The sequence below is a fragment of the Pleurodeles waltl genome, unplaced genomic scaffold (assembly GCF_031143425.1).
Source record: "Pleurodeles waltl isolate 20211129_DDA unplaced genomic scaffold, aPleWal1.hap1.20221129 scaffold_70, whole genome shotgun sequence".
NCBI classification, from domain to species: domain Eukaryota; kingdom Metazoa; phylum Chordata; class Amphibia; order Caudata; family Salamandridae; genus Pleurodeles; species Pleurodeles waltl.
This window is the reverse complement of record NW_027150391.1, coordinates 906,555-926,976: the sequence shown is the minus strand read 5'-3', so window position 1 is coordinate 926,976 and position 20,422 is coordinate 906,555. Positions and strand designations below refer to the sequence as shown.

Here is a 20,422-nt window from a genome sequence, read left to right as displayed (position 1 = left end):
TTAGTGAAAATCCGTAAGGTCTCTGAAGCGATTGTGTCCCTTCCTGTAGTAAACCAGCAGGTTTGTTTTAGTTACTGGTTTTTTGATAAAGTGCTCCCAATAATTTGCATTAGTTGTGCGAATTGAGTAGAGGGGGACAAGCCGCAAGACTTTGTCAGCCACTGTGTGTGTGACGTCAGAGTGCTGCGCTGGGATAGGTCGGTTGGTGAGAAGAGTCGCGAGCGGATTGGCAGCCGTCCGCAAGAGGCAATTGGTTGAGCAAGCAGGTGAAGGGAATCTCGGGAGTAAAAGTCATTTCATTATTGAATCGAATTAAATAAAAACAGTTAAAATGAAGTTTTTCAAGGCGTTTAAAAGTGCAATGAAGGGTGATTCTTATCTTAAGGGGTCAGTTGGGGAGCCAACCCCACCGGAAAATTATCCGGCTTATCTTGTGATGGAGGAACGAGGTGTTGCACCATGTTTGTGGTTGAAGCAGTGGTGTCAGTTAACAAAGGACCAAGGGTTTTTGGCGTTTCCAGAGCATGGAACGTTCAATTTGAGAATTTTGGATCAATTGCGAATGTCATTGTACGATATGAAGCCATTACCGAGACCGGCACAATTTGAGGATTTAGCGGTTTGGGAGCTGGTTGCTAGACAGCAACAAGAGAGGACGTTCAAACAGAGAATGAAAAGAGTAGAAAAGTCTTTAGCCGAAGCTAGATGGGATTAAGAAAAAAAGAGATGGAGAGCGACAACATTACAGGACATCAAATTGTTTTCTGCCATTACGAAGGAAGAAGAGGTAGAGAAGGAGGATAGAAAAAATAAGGACGAAGATGCAGTAAGAAAGAAAAAGTAAAAAAGAAGATCTTATGTAGATGATGATGATTCTGAGACTGAGTATTTCATTACGCAGTTGTTGAGGGATCGACCTCCACCTTACACTACCTACTCTGGGGTTCCAAGTACTAGTGGTGCTGCAACTGCTCCAGCACAAGTATTGGGAACCGAGGGAGCAGTACAGACTAATGACGGACAGGCGACAGGGGTAGTACAGAGTACACCAATTAGAGGGACGACTGTGATTCAGGCACAGACGCACCCACCTTCAGTGCAGAGAATTTATCCAGATGTGCCAGTTCTTGAGACAGTTTCGAACATAATGGTGCCAATGGAGCAAGGGCTCTCGAGGCCAGTGTTAGATCAGACAGAGCCGACGCCAATGTTGTTTCCGCCGACACAAACCCAGGGTTTGCCGTAGTTTACACCATTGACAGGAACACAGCCAGATGTTACACCAGTTTTGAATCAAGCAATGGGAATGAAATTTTCACACAATACGAATATCAGGACAGCTCCAGATGCAATATCGCTACCGATTACAGTTGGTCCAGCGGTACTTTTGTTTGCTCATAAGAAAGTGACTGTGGGAGAACAGACTACCTTATCGCAGGATAGTGTGAGAAGGGGAGTGAGTGATTTTGGGCAAATGACAACACCTACAGGTCAGAGTTTCAATGGACCTAGACCACAATTGGATCTTAGTCCACTTGTAGCATTTCCAGGAGCCATGATTGCCCCAAATTTGAGTCAAAGCGCAAGACTTTTGACACCGCAAGCTCCAGTTACAGCGATGCAACAGGTATCAGTGCCAAATGCAGGCAACATCTCTTTACAGGGAATGTCTCAACAGCAATTAACTCAATGGTTAAAAAGTTTAAATTCACTTCCAAGTACATCCAAGGGCGAAGAGCAGATAAATTGCGTAAGTTTAAATCTTGAAGCAGCTGAGTTGGTAGAGGGAACAATGGGCGTGAACAGGTTAGAATCTTACACAGAAGATGAGCTGAGGTATTTATGTCCAAAGATTACCAAAGAAGTGAGCAAGGTACATCAGAAGTTGACAGAGATAGCGGAGAAACATGACATTGAGCTTGAAAAAATGAAGCATCTGAAACTGAGTTACAGGTAAGATTTTGATACAGGAGATTTTGAACACATGAGATCAGCAGGAATGAAAGCTCATTTGAAAGAATTTGCTGCAAGCGTACAGATTGGAGGAGCACTAGAAAAGTGGGAAGGCAGATGGGCAAAGAAGAAGGATAAGCGAAAGCGAGATTCACAGGAAGGAGCTGAAGATGCTCAAAGGGAAAAAGAAACAGTAAAAATGCTTCCAACGAGGTAAATTCCAGGAGGGCAGTTCGTTCATGTTCCATGGCACAGGAGTGACATCTTGTCATTTACAAATGATTACCCCAGGCTGAGAGAGAAACCGGTTGAGTGGTATCAGCAGACAGATAGATTTGTGAAGCTCTCCAAATGTCTGTGGGAAGACTTGAACACCTTATTTGAGATAGTGGTTCCAGCTGACTGCTGGGTCGAGTGTAAGAGGCAGTGGACTGGCCAACAAGTGAACCAGAAATGGATAAAATAATGGGTGCACTATCACCTGAAGTGATGAAAAATTACTACAAGGTGATCGAGTTCCTGAAGACAAGAATATCTCCTAAAAACACTGATTGGCAGAGAATCGATAGAACAGTTCAGGAGTCCAGGGAGTCAATACATACCTATTATGAGAGATTGTTGAAAGCATTCAAGGAGTACAGTGGCAAAGCAGCAGTCGAGCCGAAAGACATGTTACATTTCATGTTCAGATTTGTTGAAGGCTTGAAACCCGAAATAGGCCAGATGATTAGGAGTCATTTGATTTGCTGGTAAGCAAAGCTGATTGATGAGGTGTTACAGTATGCAAAATACTGCAGTGATGAGATTGAATTGAAGCAGAAAAAGCTGAAAGAGAAGGCGATGGCGATGCAGATAAGGGCAGCGCAAACCGGAGTACCGCTATAGTACCCCTATACCGCCGCAGCAGAAAGCTGTTATGTTTCAGCCTCAAATGAGGGGGACTGACATGATGCGCAATCCAGACGTAGGGACAGTGGTTGTTCAAAAGGACATTCAGGGGATGAAAAAGATGTTACCATGTCATCTGTGCGGAAAAGTGGGACACTGGAAACGGGAGTATCCATTGATGGTGCAGGATGGTGTTGTTCAGCAAGGTGATGTCAGTACATTTCAAACAGTGAAAGTCCCAAGAATGAGAGGAATTGCTCCTAATGTTCAAAATCAGGGACAATTTTTTTTTCTGATGCAACAAATGCAAGTGCCATGTGCACAGTTACACTGTTACAACCAATACAGCAGCAGATTCCCATGGTAACTAGGAAGCAAATGCAGATGCCTCAAGCCCAATGGACCGCCAACAAGTGATGCTTCCTCAGCAGGTCACAGGGCAGAGACAAAACAGTAATAATAACACAGTGCACCAATTCCCATTTCACAGTGAGGATGAAATAAACGAAGAATGGATGAGTGACATCGTTCGGATTTCGGAGTTCGGATGAAGGAGCTTTTATGCTTGCTGCTTCCCTAGAAGTTGATCAGAGAGGACCTTTTGTGAAAGGAACGGTAGTGGGACACAAGGTCTCATTTTTAGTAGACACAGGAGCCACGCACTCTACAGTGAGGAGCATAGAAGTTCCGAATTTGCCTCTCTCAGGTAAAACTGTCCAGGTTGTGGGAGTAGAGAACAGACTATTGACAAACCCAATTACGGAACCAGTGCAGATTGTAATTGGAAATTACCAGGGACTACATAGGTTTGTGGTATGTGATTTGAGTCCTGTATCCCTGTTGAGAAGGGATCTATTGAGTAAAACTAAATGCTCCATTAATTTCTCTGACTCTGGAATAGAGGTTCAGACGAATAGTGATGATGAGGAAGAGCAGGTGACAGAAATGATGATTAACAATGCCAGTGAAGAACATCCATTGAATTAATTTTTTCCGATGTTTACTATAAAAGAAGTGCATGCAGATTTGCAGGGAACACTGAAGGAAGAAGTCTGGGATTTGACAGGAAAGGAGGTAGGATTGATTAAGGGAGTGGAGGCAATTAAAGTGACACTGAAGCCTAACACAGTATTTCCGCAGCTTCCACAGTATAACATGCCACAAGATGTCCTGATGAAAGTTGCGCAAAGAATTGGAGACTTTGTAAAACAAGGAGTTTTGAAAGAGGTGCTGAGTAGCCCATGTAATTCACCAATAATGGGCTTAAAGAAGCCATGTGGAAAAGTGCGTGTAGTGCAGGACTTGCGAAAAGTGAATGACTTGGTGGTTAAATGTTGTCCTGTGGTGCCAAATCCAGCAGTGATACTGTTTCAGATTCCTTGCAATGCTGAGTGATTTACAGTAGTAGACTTGTCACAAGCTTTCTTTTCTGTGCCTCTTTACCAGGATAGTCAGTTTCTTTTTAGTTTCAAATTCCTAGACAGAGTCTACAGCTGGTGCAGACTTCCACAAGGGTATACGGAGTCACCATCCTTGTTTATTCAGATCCTGAAAAAGAGTTTGGAGTCGTTAGAACTACCATGCAAATCTACTTTAGTTCAGTATATTGATGACTTGTTGATTGCTTCCAGAACAAGGGACGAGTGTAAGCATAACTCAATTGCCCTGTTGAACCATTTGGGAGAATTTGGACATAAGGTTTCACCAGCTAAATTACAGTATTGCCAGACATCAGTCAAATACCTTGGACATCAGATTGAAAAAGGGATCAGGAGCATTTCCAGGGAAATGAGTACTTTGATTCTGCAGAAAAATCCTCCGATTTCTCAGAGAGATGTCAGGATGTTTCTGGGAATTGTGGGATACTGTAGACAGTGGATTCCGAATTTTGCTGAAATTGCAAAACCTTTACAACAGCTGACACACAAGGAAGTTACAGACCCCATTATTCTGAATGAGGACCAGATGAAAGCATTCACTGAATTGAGAGAGAGTTTGTGCAGAGCTCCAGCACTGGGAATACCTGATTACACAAAACCTTTAATTCTGTTTTGTCATGAACATGATGCTTGTTCTTTGTCTGTCTTGACACAGGTCCATGGAGGTGCTTATAGCCCAATAGCATATTTTTCAGCTACCTTGGACCCAGTCGCAGCAGCTTTACCAGGTTGCCTGAGCGCAGTAGATGCAGTTGGTCAAAGTCTCTCCCAATGCGAGGGAGTAGTCATGGGATACCCTTTGACGGTAATGGTACCACCCTCAGTTGAAATTTTACTGACAAAGATGAAAACGCAATATCTGACAGGTGCAAGACTGACAAGGTATGAGATGAGCATATTGGGTGCTCCAAATGTAACTTTAAAGAGAGGCACAGTGCTGAATCCAGCAACATTGCTTCCAAGTGATACTGTAGAAATTGAAAAATAAGATGTTGAACATGATTGTCTTGAAGTGACAGAATTATGTACAAAACCGAGGCATGATATCAGAGACATGCGTTTAGAAGAAAATGATCAAATTGTTTTTTTTTATGGTTCGTGCCTCAGAGATGGAACAGGCACATTGAGAGCAGGATATGCTGTGTGCACATTAGAAGCTTCTTGGCTTCCAGGTGTATATTCAACACAAGTGGCAGAGCTAATAGCTCTTGCTAGAGCCTGCTACGTTTCTGCAAGATTAAGAGTCACTATCTATACTGATAGTCAATACGGATTTGGAAATGTTCACGATTTTGGTCAGCTGTGGTCACAACGAGGTTTCATGACCTCTATTTGAACACCAGTGAGAAATGGTGACAGAATAAAAGAAATGTTATACGCAATACAGTTACCTGAAGAAATTGCTGCGGTAAAATGTAGTGCACATCAAAAGGCGCAAGACTTTCATTGGGAAATGGATATGCAGAATAAGTCGCAAGTTTTTGCGCATTGAACTGTATATTGTTTAAAGACAAGTGGGAACTAATGCCTGAAGAAGAAAATAATTGTGCAAATTATGCTTTCAAAATAATTGACACATTAGAAGAGTTGAAAACATTGCAAGAGAACACAGACAAGTAAGAGAAGCGGAGCTGGCTTAGACCTAAGTGTGTTCAAAGACCTGATGAGATTTGGGTTTCTGAGGAGGGTCAGATGGTTTTACCAAATGGTCTATTGAGTCAGATGGTCAGGTACTATCATGGCCAAGTACATATTGGAAGGGATGCCATGGTCAGGTGGTTCAAAGTTGATTGGTTTAATCCAAAATTCAGACAGGCAGCAGAGGCAGTATGCCATAGATGCATAATTTGACAGCAATTGAATGTGGGAAAAGGGACAGTGGTGAGTTTGAGCCACATTGGAAGAGCAGGAGGACTGTTCAGCAGAATGCAATTGGATTTCATTGAGATGCCTGCATGTGGTGGATTGCAGTACGTGTTGGTGTTTGTGTGTATGTTTAGTCATTGGATTGAAGCATACCCCACACAAAGAAATGACAGTCTTACAGTGGCAAAACTGATGTTGAGGGGGTTAATACCACGGTTCGGATTTCCGATCTCTTTAGAATCAGATAGGGGAACGCACTTCAATAACAAAGTGATCAAACTCTGATGTGCAGCATTAAACATTGAGCAGAAGTTACATTGCAGCTACCGCCTTGAAGCGCCAGGACTAGTGGAGCAAATTAATGGTACATTAAAGTCAAGAACTGCCAAGATGTGTGCCGCGACAAATCTGAAATGGCCAGATAACTTACCTTTGATACTGATGTCAATGCGAAATATCCCTGACAGAAAGACAGGACTGCTTTGCAGGCTGTTACCCTACCACCCATCCATGACCCAGGTCACAATCTGAAAGCAGGAGATTTGGTCGTCATCAAAAAGCATGTTCGAAAGACTTGTTTAGAACCACGCTGGAAGGGTCCATACCAAGTGGTGCTGACAACTACGACAGCTGTGAAGTGTGCAGGACTACCAAATTGGATGCACGCAAGTCATACAAAGAAAGTGCTGAGTCCGCAAGAACACGAAGAAGTGTTGTTGAGAGTACCAACAGCAGCAAAGCAGGTGACTGTACCTGAGCTGAAAGAGGAACAAGTTGAACCTGAAATTGATCCTGAACTAGTGGAAGATGGGTCAATCACCCCTGTAAGAGACAAAGAGTGAAGAATTACAGGAGGGTGAGCAAGAGTCTGACCCAACAGATGCAGCAGTGGAACCAAGCACAGAAAGGGTTCTCCCAGAAGCAGACGGTGCTGGAGAGCAAATGGAGAAAGTGATAGACCAAGGGGGGGAAAGAGTTGAGGTGGGTCAAAGTCAAAGTGATCTGACTCCTCCTGAATCCGTCAAGAGAAAACACCACAGAGAAAGAAAAAGAAAAGAGTCCAATCCTGAGAAAAATATTGACTGAGGGAGTGAGAAAAGGAGACAATTGGCCTGAGTCACAAGTAAAGAAAAAGAAAGAATTGGTCATAAATGAACCAATACCGGAAGAAGTGGATACAACTAAAGAAGGAGAACTAAGTGAAGGAGAAATATGTGGTGAGCGGAAGTTGAAGAGAAAGAGAATAGTAAGTCGAAGATATACAGGTCCTGAGTGGACATACGCAGCAACAAGTGAATGGCAAAACTAGTTTATGTCCTTTTGTTTTGACAGAGAAGTTCTGAGTCAGTATTTTGATGCAACCTGAAGGTGAGCAGTAGACTGGGTTGTTGAGCTAAATCTGAAGAAACCTGAAAAGAGACTGTTAAAGTAACACCCAGAAAGACATTGATAACATGATGTGACAAGTTGCTAAACTCGGATATGACAAGCTGCTAACTGATTTTGACAAGGAGAAAAGGGTTCCTGTGAGTGAAACTGAAGTGTAAAAGAGAGATACATTTTTTTTCAATTTTTGATTTTTCCATTGCACTATTCCTAAGAGTTGGTTCTACTTTTTTGATTCTTTACAGATCATGGCTGAGACAAATAATCGTATTAGAAATGTTAGGTGCTGTAAGTATTTGAGTGTTGCAATAGCTATTAAGTGTGGAATAATGTTTATAATAATGATTTTGAGTATGTGTATACATGAAGCAAAAGAGGTTGTGAGTGGTTCTGTTGTAGAGATTACTACATTAACAGCTTTTGAGAAGTTCAGGTCAGATGAGAATTATTTGCATGATTACACTAATGCTCAAGGAGAACTTTCTACTAATGTGTTCTATCGGATGTTGAGTGAGTATGTGGAAATAATGGATGCAAGGGATTGTCTTGTCTGTACGCAAATACCTTCCTCTGTGGAAGAAGGGGTTACGTACCATAGTCTACCATTAACTTATGGCATAACTTGCAGCTTGCTACTAACCAGATTTCATAACCAAGAGTATATTCAGTATTTTTATTCTAATTATGACCTTGTGTTTTCCTTTGTTCCTATCATTAGATATTTGAGTAGAGTTGCTAAAGAGTATGATATAGTATTAGTAAGAGGTTTCTTTGAACCAACACTAACCTTTGGCACTGCTTATGCGCATAAAAATAACCTGACTTGCTTATTAACTCCAATGGAGAAAAGCTTCATAGGGCATACTGATGATAGAAGAAAAGCGTTAAAGGAGAAGTTGGAGAAAGGTTGGAGAAAAGGACTTACAAGAATGATTATGCTTATACTGCTATTAAAAAACAAGGGAAATTAGCTTTAGATGCATTACACGTGGGAAAGCTTTGCATATATAGACCAAAGTCACGCACTGACACTTTATTTGTGGGTACGAGTGAATGTAGGCATGTGTTTTTGTTTCAGAGTAAATGGACTTTTAAGCTGAATGGTCAGGACCCTGCTATTCCTGGGATTTATTATATTTGTGGACAAAATGCTTATTACCGTCTTCCTAAAGGATGGTATGGGACATGTTATTTGGGGATAGTTTTCCCAAAGATTTATCAGATTGATGATCTGAAGAAATTTCCGAAAATGACTGATTTACATCATGAGCGACAGAGGAGGGAAACCTCTTCTGCAATTGTGGGGGATATTTTCAGTGCCATAATTCCTTCTGTAGGAGTTATTCTGAATGAGAATAAGATACAAAAGTTGTCTACCATTGTGGATAACATGCTGACGAATTCTACAGGGGCAATACTCCTGTTAGATACTGAATTAGCCACGGATAGAGCTATAATCCTTCAAAGTAGGCTTGCTTTCGACATACTTTCAGCGAAAGACAGCGGAGACTGTAGGATGATTAACTCAAGGCACTGTTGTTCATACATACCTAACAATAATAAGGAGATAAGAGACTTACTTACTAATTTAACTAACTCAAGCAAGGGTTTGAAGGAATTGAAAAAACCAGGAGTTTGGGAAAAAGTCGGAAATTGATTTTTTACTGTAGGTAACTGGTTTAGTCAAATTTGGAATGGGGTGTTATGGAAAATCATACAAGGAATATTAATTGTGATTATTACCATATTAGGATTATGGGGGGCATGTAAACTATGGCAAAAAAATGTAATTAAAGAAGTCTAAAAATAATCAAAGGAGGGAAGAACAACCTAGGAGAGGAATTTACAGGGGAAATTTAAGGGAAAGTCAACACACATCAGAAACACAATTTTAAAATGTTTAATGAAGAAAGGTGTGATGACATATTTAGTCATCAGAGGAGGGCCTGTTGAAGCAGAAGTTTGATTAACAAAATTATTCATGATTTATATGTTATTACTAATGAGTAAATGCGTAGAGAAAATAATTGTAGAAAAATAATGTGCACGTTCAAAAATGTGCCCACGGGGTAAGACAGCCATTCTATAGAAAGTGTACTAATGTATTGAAGTTTTGTGTTATTAATTATAGAAGTACTTAAAATTGTAGTAATATGTCATAACAAAATGCATAACCTTTGTTTTATTTTCTTAAGTTGACTAAAGGACTAGTTTTTCTGGGCCTCACACACTCTGAACATGGAGAAACTGAATGCTGTGCAGAGACTGGTAACTGGGGACTGCAATCTTGAACCATGCAAAGTTCATGCTAACACAGCTAGAATTTTCTGCAATGTACCGGCGAGCAGGAGATGATGAAAACAGTTTAATACAATGTTATGCAGAGCGAGCTAAATGTACTTTCCCAGGATTTGAACAATGGATGCTCTGACTGAAGAAGACATAAGCAACAATTTTGATATTCGGAGAATCGGATAATGAAAACATCGTAAAGGGACCAATCCACTTGATGAGAACTGAACTGTGCATAAATTAAGAGATAGGGTAAACAAAAAATTATAGGGTAAAGTCATATCTGCTGATTAATGGACCAATCAGTAATTAGGATGGACCGAGAAAACCTGATAAAAAGTCATGACAAGGGACTAAAAGTTGAGAACGGGAACGGGACCAGGTGAAGAGGAGAATTGCTGACGTCAGGAGACGCTGTCCGAAGTGCTGATAATGGGTTCACACTTTGTGAGCCTGATCCTTAGATGACTGGTGAATGACCTGGAGACGAAGTCTGACTCGTTGCTGATCCACCTTGGATAGGTAGCTATGATAATGTGACTGACATTTGTTCTTGCCTTTTCCTTCTAGGTACCAACTGCGCTGTTATAGAGATTTTCACTTAGGTAGACTTTTCCAAATTAATGTTTTCTCTAAATCGTTTTTCGCATGAAGTCCCACATGCTAGTATTAATCTTGGTTAGGTAGGCTGCTACAGGTGACGGTGACGTGACAAAATGACTGACAAATTATATTGCTGAATTATATTAATTGTGGTTTCTGCATTATCGTATATGATGACTTATGAGTTTACTAATAATCTATTAATAAAATATAATAAAGGGTTGATCTGCAATAAAGTTTGAACTAACAGATGCTTTACTATTGTAAGCTATAGGGGAATAAAATTGATTACCTTTTCTTGTGTAGTGGTTATTCTTGATTAAATTGTTATGGTTAAGTTGGTTGCATAATTGTTTGCTTGGTTAATTGATGTTAACTACCGCCTGATTGCTATTGCATGACTAGGATACTCCATGCGATTCAAAAGGTTCACCGGCCTATACGCGTTCCCTTGTAAGTTTACTTACTAAGGACCTGGCGCGCTTGCAACCTCTTGTAGATTATTCATCTAGCTATTCATCCACTAAGTCTTCCATCCATACACTCAGTGTGTGGATCCTACACTGAGTGCATCTTCACTGATCCTAACTCCTACTTGTACACTGCGCTCGCATTGCTATAGCCTCACCAACCCCCACCTGGCCCCCACACAGCACCCCTGCTCCCAAATGCTGTCCCTGACCCTTTCATCTATTCATGCTCTGGTGGATCAGCTAACCATTTACCCATTCAATCACTGAATCATCTATCCGCATGGCTGCTGAGTCTCTGAGGTCTATGCCGGGCTAGTTAGTCAACTTCAGGTTTTTTCTTAGAAATCTAGGATTAGGATTTGTAGTCCTGGTTTTATACTGATTTATATAAGACCACACGTCCCCGAATTCTAAGGGGAAAACATCAGGACTTTTGCAACTCATTGTGCAATGTCCTGGGACACCTGGCAGCTCTGCATTCATGCAGTATACCATTCATTCACTCGTTCATCCATCTCTCCACCAATTGACTCCTCCTCACAGGCATGCACTCACCCACCCACACAATAACACTAGATACAGTGAAGAAGCACTTTCTCTTGTAAGACAATACAATATCCATTGCATCCAGGGTAGAGTTCTTAAAGTGAAGATATGTGCACCCACGGTGTGCACTGTAAACAGCAGCCGGACTTCTAGCAACTTTCAAACAACAGTGAGCTCTGAGTTTTCTAACAAAGGAAATGGCAATAATTGTATCTTTAAAACAGGTCTCGGCTGACAGACTTGTAGCATGAAGACATCAATCCCAAACCACCTCTAAAGCGTCATGCAAACATACTAAACATACTCGCAAGTGGGATTCCGTAGTGTAGTGGTTATCACGTTTGCCTCACATGCGAAAGGACCTCGGGCGGAAACACTTTTTGGAAGCATTTTCATATATTAATGTACTGTGTTAGTTAAAGAAAATAGCACAAGGCGACACATAAGGACTCTGGGGGTCATTCTGACTCCCGCCGGCCGCTGTAACCGCGGTGCCGGCGGGAGCCGCCAGAATACCGCTGCGCGGTCAGAAGACCGCCGCGGTTATTCTGTGTTTCCCGCTGGGCTGGCGGGCGACCGCCAGAAGGCCGCCCGCCAGCCCAGCGGGAAACCCCTTCCCACGAGGAAGCCGGCTCCGAATGGAGCCGGCGGAGTGGGAAGGGTGCGACGGGTGCAGTGGCACCCGTCGCGATTTTCAGTGTCTGCATGGCAGACACTGAAAATCTTTTAGGGGCCCTCTTACGGGGGCCCCACGACACCCCTCACCGCCATCCTGTTCCTGGCGGTCACAGCCGCCAGGAACAGGATGGCGGTGAGGGGGTCGGAATCCCCATGGCGGCGCAGGAGGATTCCTCAGGGCAGCGGAAAACCGGCGGGAGACTGCCGGTTTTCCGCTTCTGACCGCGGCTGTACCGCCGCAGTCAGAATGCCCTTGGGAGCACCGCCAGCCTGTTGGCGGTGCTCCCGCGGTCCCCGGCCCTGGCGGTCAATGACCGCCAGGGTCGGAATGACCGCCTCTGTGTCTGTACCGCCTTGAAGTTCTTTTAAACTTAGTAACCTGATGCGTGCTTCGGTGACCACGTGGGGAGTCAGATGTCACAGTCAGTACTTCACATGAAGTGGGATCAGACTACATTAAATACGTTAAGAGCTCAACATTAAGAGTGATGGAGACTGAACAACAAAGAGAATGAAGCGAGGTGAGGCAAGAAATATTGTATGAAGACGGGGAAGGCGAATTTTGGAAAAATGTAACTAAAGATTGTGATATTTTGGAATGTGAAAGAATAGGCCAAAGATAAGCGTAAAAAGATAAAACATCATAAAAGAGCACGCACATAATCGTAGTTGGCGGAACTGAGGAAGTTTCAGAGTTTCAGTAAATTAACAAATATATAAAACACACAACATGAGAATACAGTGAGAAAAGCTGTTTATTATTAGGTCAGAACACATTTTCAGACTTCAAATGTGTGGGATAGATAACAAGAGGTGACACTCCCAATAACACTTTCAGTAAAGCAAAAACATTGGCCCCACTGAGACTTGAACTGGGACCGCTGGATTCAAAGCCCAGAGGGTTAACCATTACCCCATGGAACACCTGTGGGGAGAAAGTCATCTTTTTTAGAAGATGGAGCAGAATGCGTGTGGTCACTCGGTACATTCACTATTTTTGGCCATCACTTTGCCTTCATGTTGTAACTTGTATTGTAAATGTCTCTGCTCCTGTCCAGTTGCTTGAGAAAGTGAACATTTTCTCTTTGAACTCAGAATCATGGTGCAGTTGCAAGGAGAGCTGAGGGAAAAAGAATCCTGACCAGGGAGGAAGGTCTTTCCTACAGGAAATAGCATAATATTTACTCTAAAGACAATAGTGCTGACTTTTAAATAGGGACTTTTTTTCCCCAGCTCCTCTAATAATCACAGAATAGTTACTCAGCTGCGGATGCAGCCCAGGCTTCTCTCACACAAGAAGAATAGGTGCTACGTGCACTGCAAGCTTCTCTCACACAAGAAGAATAGGTGCTACATGCACTGCAAGCTTCTCTCACACAAGAAGAATAGGTGGGAGTGCACTGCAAGCTTCTCTCACACAAGAATAGGTGCTAAGTACACTGTAAGTTTCTCTCACACAAGAAGAATAGGTGCTACGTGCACTGCAAGCTTCTCTCACACAAGAATAGGTGTGACATGCACTGCAAGCTTCTCTCACATAAGAAGAATAGGTGCTACGTGCATTGCAAGCTTCTCTCACACAAGAATAGGAGCTACATGCACTGCAAGCATCTCTCGCACAAGAAAAAAAGGTGAAACGTGCATTGCAAGCTTCTCTCAGACAAGAAGAACAGGTGAGCGTGCACTGCAAGCTTCTCTCACAAAAGAATAGATGCAACGTGCACTGCAAGCTTCTCTCACACAAGAATAGGTGCGACATGCAGTGCAAGCTTCTCTCACACAAGAACAACAGATGCGACCTGCACTGTAAGCCTCTCTCACACATAAAACACTCATTGGACAGTCAGTGGTAGTACACACTTCCTTACAAATGCAAAATAGTTATAGTGCTGCAAGCCTGTTTCACACATAGAGGTGTAGACAGCGCACGTGCACGCACGGGTCCAGGGGTACATTATTTCCAAATGCAGCACTCCGAGGCCGCTTAACAATTTTCAACAACAGTGGGCAGTGAGTTTTCTAACAGGAAACTGTCCATAAATGTATCTTTAGAACAGGTCTAGGCTGTTGAACTTGTAAGAGGAAGACTTTGATCCTGAACCATCATCAAAGCTTCGGTCTTGTGTGATGAAGCATAAAGTGAGATGGTGTCTCAAGTTTTCGTAGTGTAGTGGTTATCATGTTTGCTTCACACACAAAAGGTCCCTGGTTTGAAACGTGCAGAAATACTTTTAGAAACATTGTCATTTCTCAAGGAGGACATGAAGTTATTGCAAGTTTAATAGTATTTTGTTTCTACAGCTGGAGTTTTATTCTCAGTAATGTATAAGGGCACTGGTCTGCTGAGCTCTGAGTTCTTCTAAACTCAGAGTCTGTGTCTAGCAGTGACGACAAGGCACTACGGGCCTTATTTATACTTTTTGGTGCAAAACTGCACTAAGGCAGTTTTGCCCCAAAAAGTTTTGCACCGGCTTGCACCATTTTTTAGCACCAGCTGGGCACCATATTTATGGAATGGTGCAAGCCGGTGCACAGGGTAGGCTAGCTTAAAATAAAATTACGTTAGGCAGTTTTGAGTCAAAATAAATGATTCTGACCAGATTAGCATACTTTTTTGACGCTAAGGGGGTATTTATACTCTGTTTGCACTGAATTAGCGTCATTTTTTTTTAACTCTAATTCAGTGCAAAACTAACTCCATATTTATACTTTGGTGCTAGACCCGTCTAGAACCAAATTTATGGAGTTAAAGTCATTTTTTGGAAGTGGAAACCTACCTTGCCTTAATGAGATGCAAGGGAGGCGTTCCCATGCAAAAAAATGACTCTATGGCCTTATCACCATATTTATACTCCCATGTAAAAATGGTGCAAGGGAGGGAGGAAGGGTCAAAAAATGGGGCAAAGCTTGCTTTGCCCCATTTTTTAAGACCTGGGTCAGGGCAGGTCTTAGGGGACCTGTGGCCCTATTTCCATGGTGGAACACCATGGAATAAGCCCAGAGGTGCCCTCCCTAGGCCCTAGGGGCACCCCCACCCACACTAGAGGGACTGCGAGGATGGGGGACCCCATCCCAGGTAAGTACATGTAAGTGCATTTTATTTTTGAAAGTGCCATAGGGGGCCCTGAAATGGGCCCCCATGCATGGCACCGGGTGCAATGGCCATGCCCAGGGGACCCCTGTCCTCTGTGCTGGCCACTGGGGTGGTGGGCATGACTCCTGCCTTTTCTAAGGCAGGAGTCATGTGGCATGGTAGGTTTAGCACCATAAAATGACGCTAATCTGGTTAGAGTAATTTTTTTTTACTCTAACCTGCCTAAAGCCATTTTTTGGTGCTAAACCCTCTTCTTCTGTACTGCCAGCCCCACCCAACTAAAGTCATTTTTTTAAACTCTAGCCTACCCTTTGCACCGGCTTGCACCATTCCATAAATATGGTGCCCGGCTGGTGCACAGAAATGGTGCAAGCCGGTGCTCAACTTTTTTGTGCAAAACTGAGTTAGTGCAGTTTTGCAGCAAAAAGTATAAATAAGGGCCAATATTTTGTAAGTTTGCGCCACTTTTGTGTCATAAAATGACGTTAATGCGGTGCAAAAAAAGTTTAAATCAGGGCCTTGGTGCTAGATGGGTCTAGCACCAAAGTATAAATATGGAGTTAGTTTTGCACCGAATTAGAGTAAAACAAAAATGACACTAATTCGGTGCAAACAGAGTATAAATATGCCGCAGAGTATAAATATGCCCCTAAATATGGTGTTAAGGCCATAGAGTCATTTTTTGCACGGGAACGCCTACCTTGCATCTCGTTAAGTCAAAGTAGGACTCCACTTTCAAAAAATGACTTTAACTCCATAAATTTGGTGCTAGAGGGGTCTAGCACCAAAGTATAAATATGGAGTTAGTTTTGCACCGAATTAGAGTAAAAAAAAATGACACTAATTTGGTGCAAACAGAGTATAAATATGCCCCTACGTTTGCAGTCATTACGTCACATAAAGTTGGGTTAGAAAGAGTATGGTAAATATGTTTATGTTTACAGATTTCTAATATTTAAAATGATGGTGATAGAATTAATATTAGGTAAAAAACATCAGGTCTGGAGAACATAATATTAAAGTAAAATGTGGCCCGAATGAACATGAGCGCAGGAGTATTTTGCCCAATGTTGGAAGCAGCTCATAGGTGTGAAGTTGACAGGAACGGAAGGGTCCGCCAAGGGCTTTTAGCAGTGGTTTAACCACCACCACCTTCCACGATTGTGTGACATCAGCCACGGAATTGGGCACAGAACATGACTTGTGAACTTGAGATGTCCCCGGCTCATGTCCATTTGGGTAAGAAGACTCCTCATCACTGGATACTCCGCAGGCCTCCCGCTCACACGCGAGGCAGAGACTCTCCAGGTATAAGGAGCCTCCTGCATCAGCAGGCACAGCAATTCACAGTGATTGGGGGCCCAAAGTACCCCCATCTCAGTTTCCACATATTTACTTTATACCATTATTTAAATTAAATCTATATCAATTTTTCCATGTTTTAGAAACTCTTTGCTTATGTGCTGTCCCTTTATAACATTCTAATATTGTTACATGTGTGTTGTAACTGTGTTCAATCAATCACAATCTTGAATTGAAAAGCACTGGCTACACACAAAGCCAATACGAGGAGGCGGCTGGCTCTACTGAGGCAATGACACTGGAGCCCAGGGCTTGAATATTATCAGTCTATGGCAGCCAACCTTAAACTAAAGAGCATCCTTCTAGATCAACCCACAAGATGTTGTTATCAACACTAATACATCATCTGGGCTCCTCAACTTTTGAAGAATTCCATAAAATATCCCTAACAGGAAACGACTAAAACTCTAACCAGTGAAAAGTTACAGTTTTGAGTTAAGAACTAATAGAACATTGGAATGTTGGGATCTCCATTGCACACAATGGAGAGCTCTGGGCTTATAATGGCTGGTAAAAGCCTGAAGCGTCATCATTCCAATGATTGAATTTAATCCCCTCAGACTCCTGGAGGACTTTGTTTTATTACAACATTCTGCCCTCTAGTGGCAGAATGTTCTAATAGCCATAGAGCCTGCTGTAGTGGGCTCTACTGTCAATTAAAGGCCCGCTCTCTTGTTTAAGGCCCTTACCTTCGACTGGGGCCGTTAACGCTGGAGCAGGCCTTTAATGGCCGATTAAGCCCGCTACCGCGGGCTCTAAGACTATAATAAAGCAGATTTAGGGGCATATTTATACTCTGTTTGGCCCGAATTAGCATCATTTTTTTTTACTCTAATTCGGTGCAAAACTAACTCCATATTTATACTTTGGTGCTAGACCTGTCTGGCACCAAATTTATGGAGTTAAAGTCATTTTTGGGAGGTGGAAACCTACCTTGCCTTAATGAGATGCAAGGTAGGCATTCCCGTGCAAAAAATGACTCTATGGCCTTATGCCATATTCATACTGCCAGACAAAAATGGTGCACGGGAGGGAGGAGGGGTCAAAAAAAGGTGCAAAGCTTGCTTTGCCCTATTTTTTAATGCCTGGGACAGGGCAGGCGTTAGGGGACCTGTGGGACGATTTCCAATGTGGAACACCATGGAATAAGACCACAGGTGCCCTCCTCAGGCTCCAGGGACACCCCCACCCACACCAGAGGGACAGCAGAGGATGGGGCACCCCATCCCAGGTAAGTACAGGTAATTATTTTATTTTATTTTTTAAAGTACCATAGGCGGCCCTGAAATGGCCCCCCATACATGGCACAGAGTGCAATGCCCATGCCCAGGGGACCCTGGTCCCCTGTGCTGGCCATTGGAGTGGTGGACATGACTCCTGTCTTTCCTAAGACAGGAGTCATGTGCTATGGATGGTTTTGCATCAGAAAATGACTCTAGGCAGGTTAGAGTCATTTTTTTTTACTCTAATCTGCCTAACGTAATTTTTTGGTGCAAAACCCCCTTCGCCCATACCGCCAGCCCCACCCGACTAAGGTCATTTATTTTTTACACTATCCTACCCTTTGCATCGGCTTGCAACATTCCATAAATATGGTGCCCGGCTGGTGCAAAGAAATGGTGCAAGCTGGTGCTAAACTTTTTGGTGCAAAACTGCGTTAGTGCCGTTTTGCACCAAAACGTATAAATCAGGGCCTCACTCTTTTCACAACAGACATGTTCTCTTAGACGGACACTGTCTTCTGTTTCTTCTGAACCGCAAGGAAAAATCTGGTTGAAAAAAACAGGAATGCGACCTTCACCTAAACCTGTGCAGTGACATGAAGGTCATGCTGCAATCCTCAACATCAGCCTTCACTTCTGCACTGCCCCCTGTGACACTTATAAGACATAGAAATCTCTCAGCACATCTGGAGACAAAACCATACCCACTACTGACAATAAAACCACCAGCCGACCACAGCTAGCCTCTTCACCCCATAACCCACCACCATTCCACCAACCCACCCACCGTCCGACCAGTCCCACCAACTCATCACCCAACCATTCCACCACTCTACCACCCCACCAAACCAACCCACCATCCTGCTATTCCCATCAACCTACCACCCCACCATTCCACCAACCCACCATTCAACTATTCCCACCAACCCACCATCCCACCATTCCACCAACCCATCACCCTACCATTCCACCACGCTACCACCCCACCAAACCACCCCACCATCTGACTATTCCCACCAACCCATCACCTCACCATTCCAACCAACCAACTATTCCCAACAACCCACCACCCCACCATTCCACCACTCAACCACCCCACCAAACCAACCCACCATCCCAGAAACCCACCACTCCACCACCCCACCAAACCAATCCACCCTCCCAGCAACCCACCATTCCACCACTCCACCACCCCACCAAATCAATCCACCGTCCCAGCAACCCACCACTCCACCACCCCACCAAACCAATCCACCATCCAACTATTCCCACCAACCCACCACCCCGCCATTCCACCAACCCACCATTCAACTATTCCCACCAACCCAACATCCCACCGTTCCACCAACCCACCCACCGTCCGACCAGTCCCACCAATCCACCACCCAACCATTCCACCACTCCACCACCCCACCAAACCAATCCACCATCCCAGCAACCCACCACTCCACCACTCTACCAACCCACTTGACTCATATCTTAACCCCATCAGCATAAGTCACAACCAAAGCTACACCTCCCACCCTGATAGAGAAGGGACTGTCATTGCTGACATAACTTATAGTTCCTCCAGGGGCATTAACAGCTCTAGGCGCATAGACAGACCTCCTGTCAGTGATCCCACTGCTCACAGCCCCACCCGTCCTGGCAGCCTTCATAGGTCTGTCATAAACTCCCCCCCTCCCTGTGACATCATGAAACACCAAACATAACACACACCGGTGTCATTTAACATGTCATGTGTGCTGTTATTTGTGAGGCCAAAAGCAGTGCATGAAGAGGGCGGATTCACACATGTGCAAAGTGTTAGAGTCCTTAAGAATAAATGTGAAACAGATCACACTCAGATAATCCAAGTCATTTTAAAGATCAATGAATGGATGATGTGATATAAAAATACATAACAAGTTACACGAGCAATATGGTCCTGTATTGCCAAACGTCGTTGGTGATCTTTAAATAGTGAAACATATATAGATTCACCAGTGTTATTAATTTGTAGTCTAACTAGGATAAACTTATAACTGCTTTACGCACACCTGTAATATCCGTGGGCTGCCGGTCTTTCTACTTCTGAACCTATCGGGATTCTAGACATCACCCCGTACAGGGCACCCAGCCCCCCACCGTTTTCTCTCTTATTCCTCCCCAGTCCCCGCTCCTGAGCTCTTCAGAAACTGATGTCACCTATTATCGATAAAAAGACCAGAGTAGTTCACTGCCTCCGTGTCCAGGTACATCACAGAGAGTGTCAGGATAGTCTCCAGCACAAGGTAGTGTGGCCGAGCGGTCTAAGGCGCTGGATTTAGGCTCCAGTCTCTCCGGAGGCGTGGGTTCGAATCCCACCGCTGCCAGTGGCATTTTCTTTCTCACACATCACCAAACTCTTACTTATAAACTAGAAATGAAAACCTATTCCCGCAATGCTCCTTCCAGGGCGCCACACACGTGTTTAGCTCTTTCTGGATGGCTCAAGTATATGTATACATTTCGTGAAGAGCAGGTGGCTATACATATATTCTATATATTGATGAAAAGCTGCTGCTCAGCTGCAAGAACAAGTCTCGGGGGTTTACACACCCAGTGAGTTAGAAAACAAAAACACCGATCGAAGAGTTC

General features: G+C 43.4%; 1 non-coding gene across 1 annotated transcript; it reads left to right on the top strand.

Annotated features, from left to right (window-relative positions):
• The first annotated feature begins 20,075 nt into the window (after positions 1-20,075).
• Positions 20,076-20,157, top strand: TRNAL-UAG (transfer RNA leucine (anticodon UAG)). Its single transcript has one exon. It is a non-coding gene; the product is annotated as a tRNA-Leu (tRNA).
• The last annotated feature ends 265 nt before the right edge of the window (positions 20,158-20,422 follow it).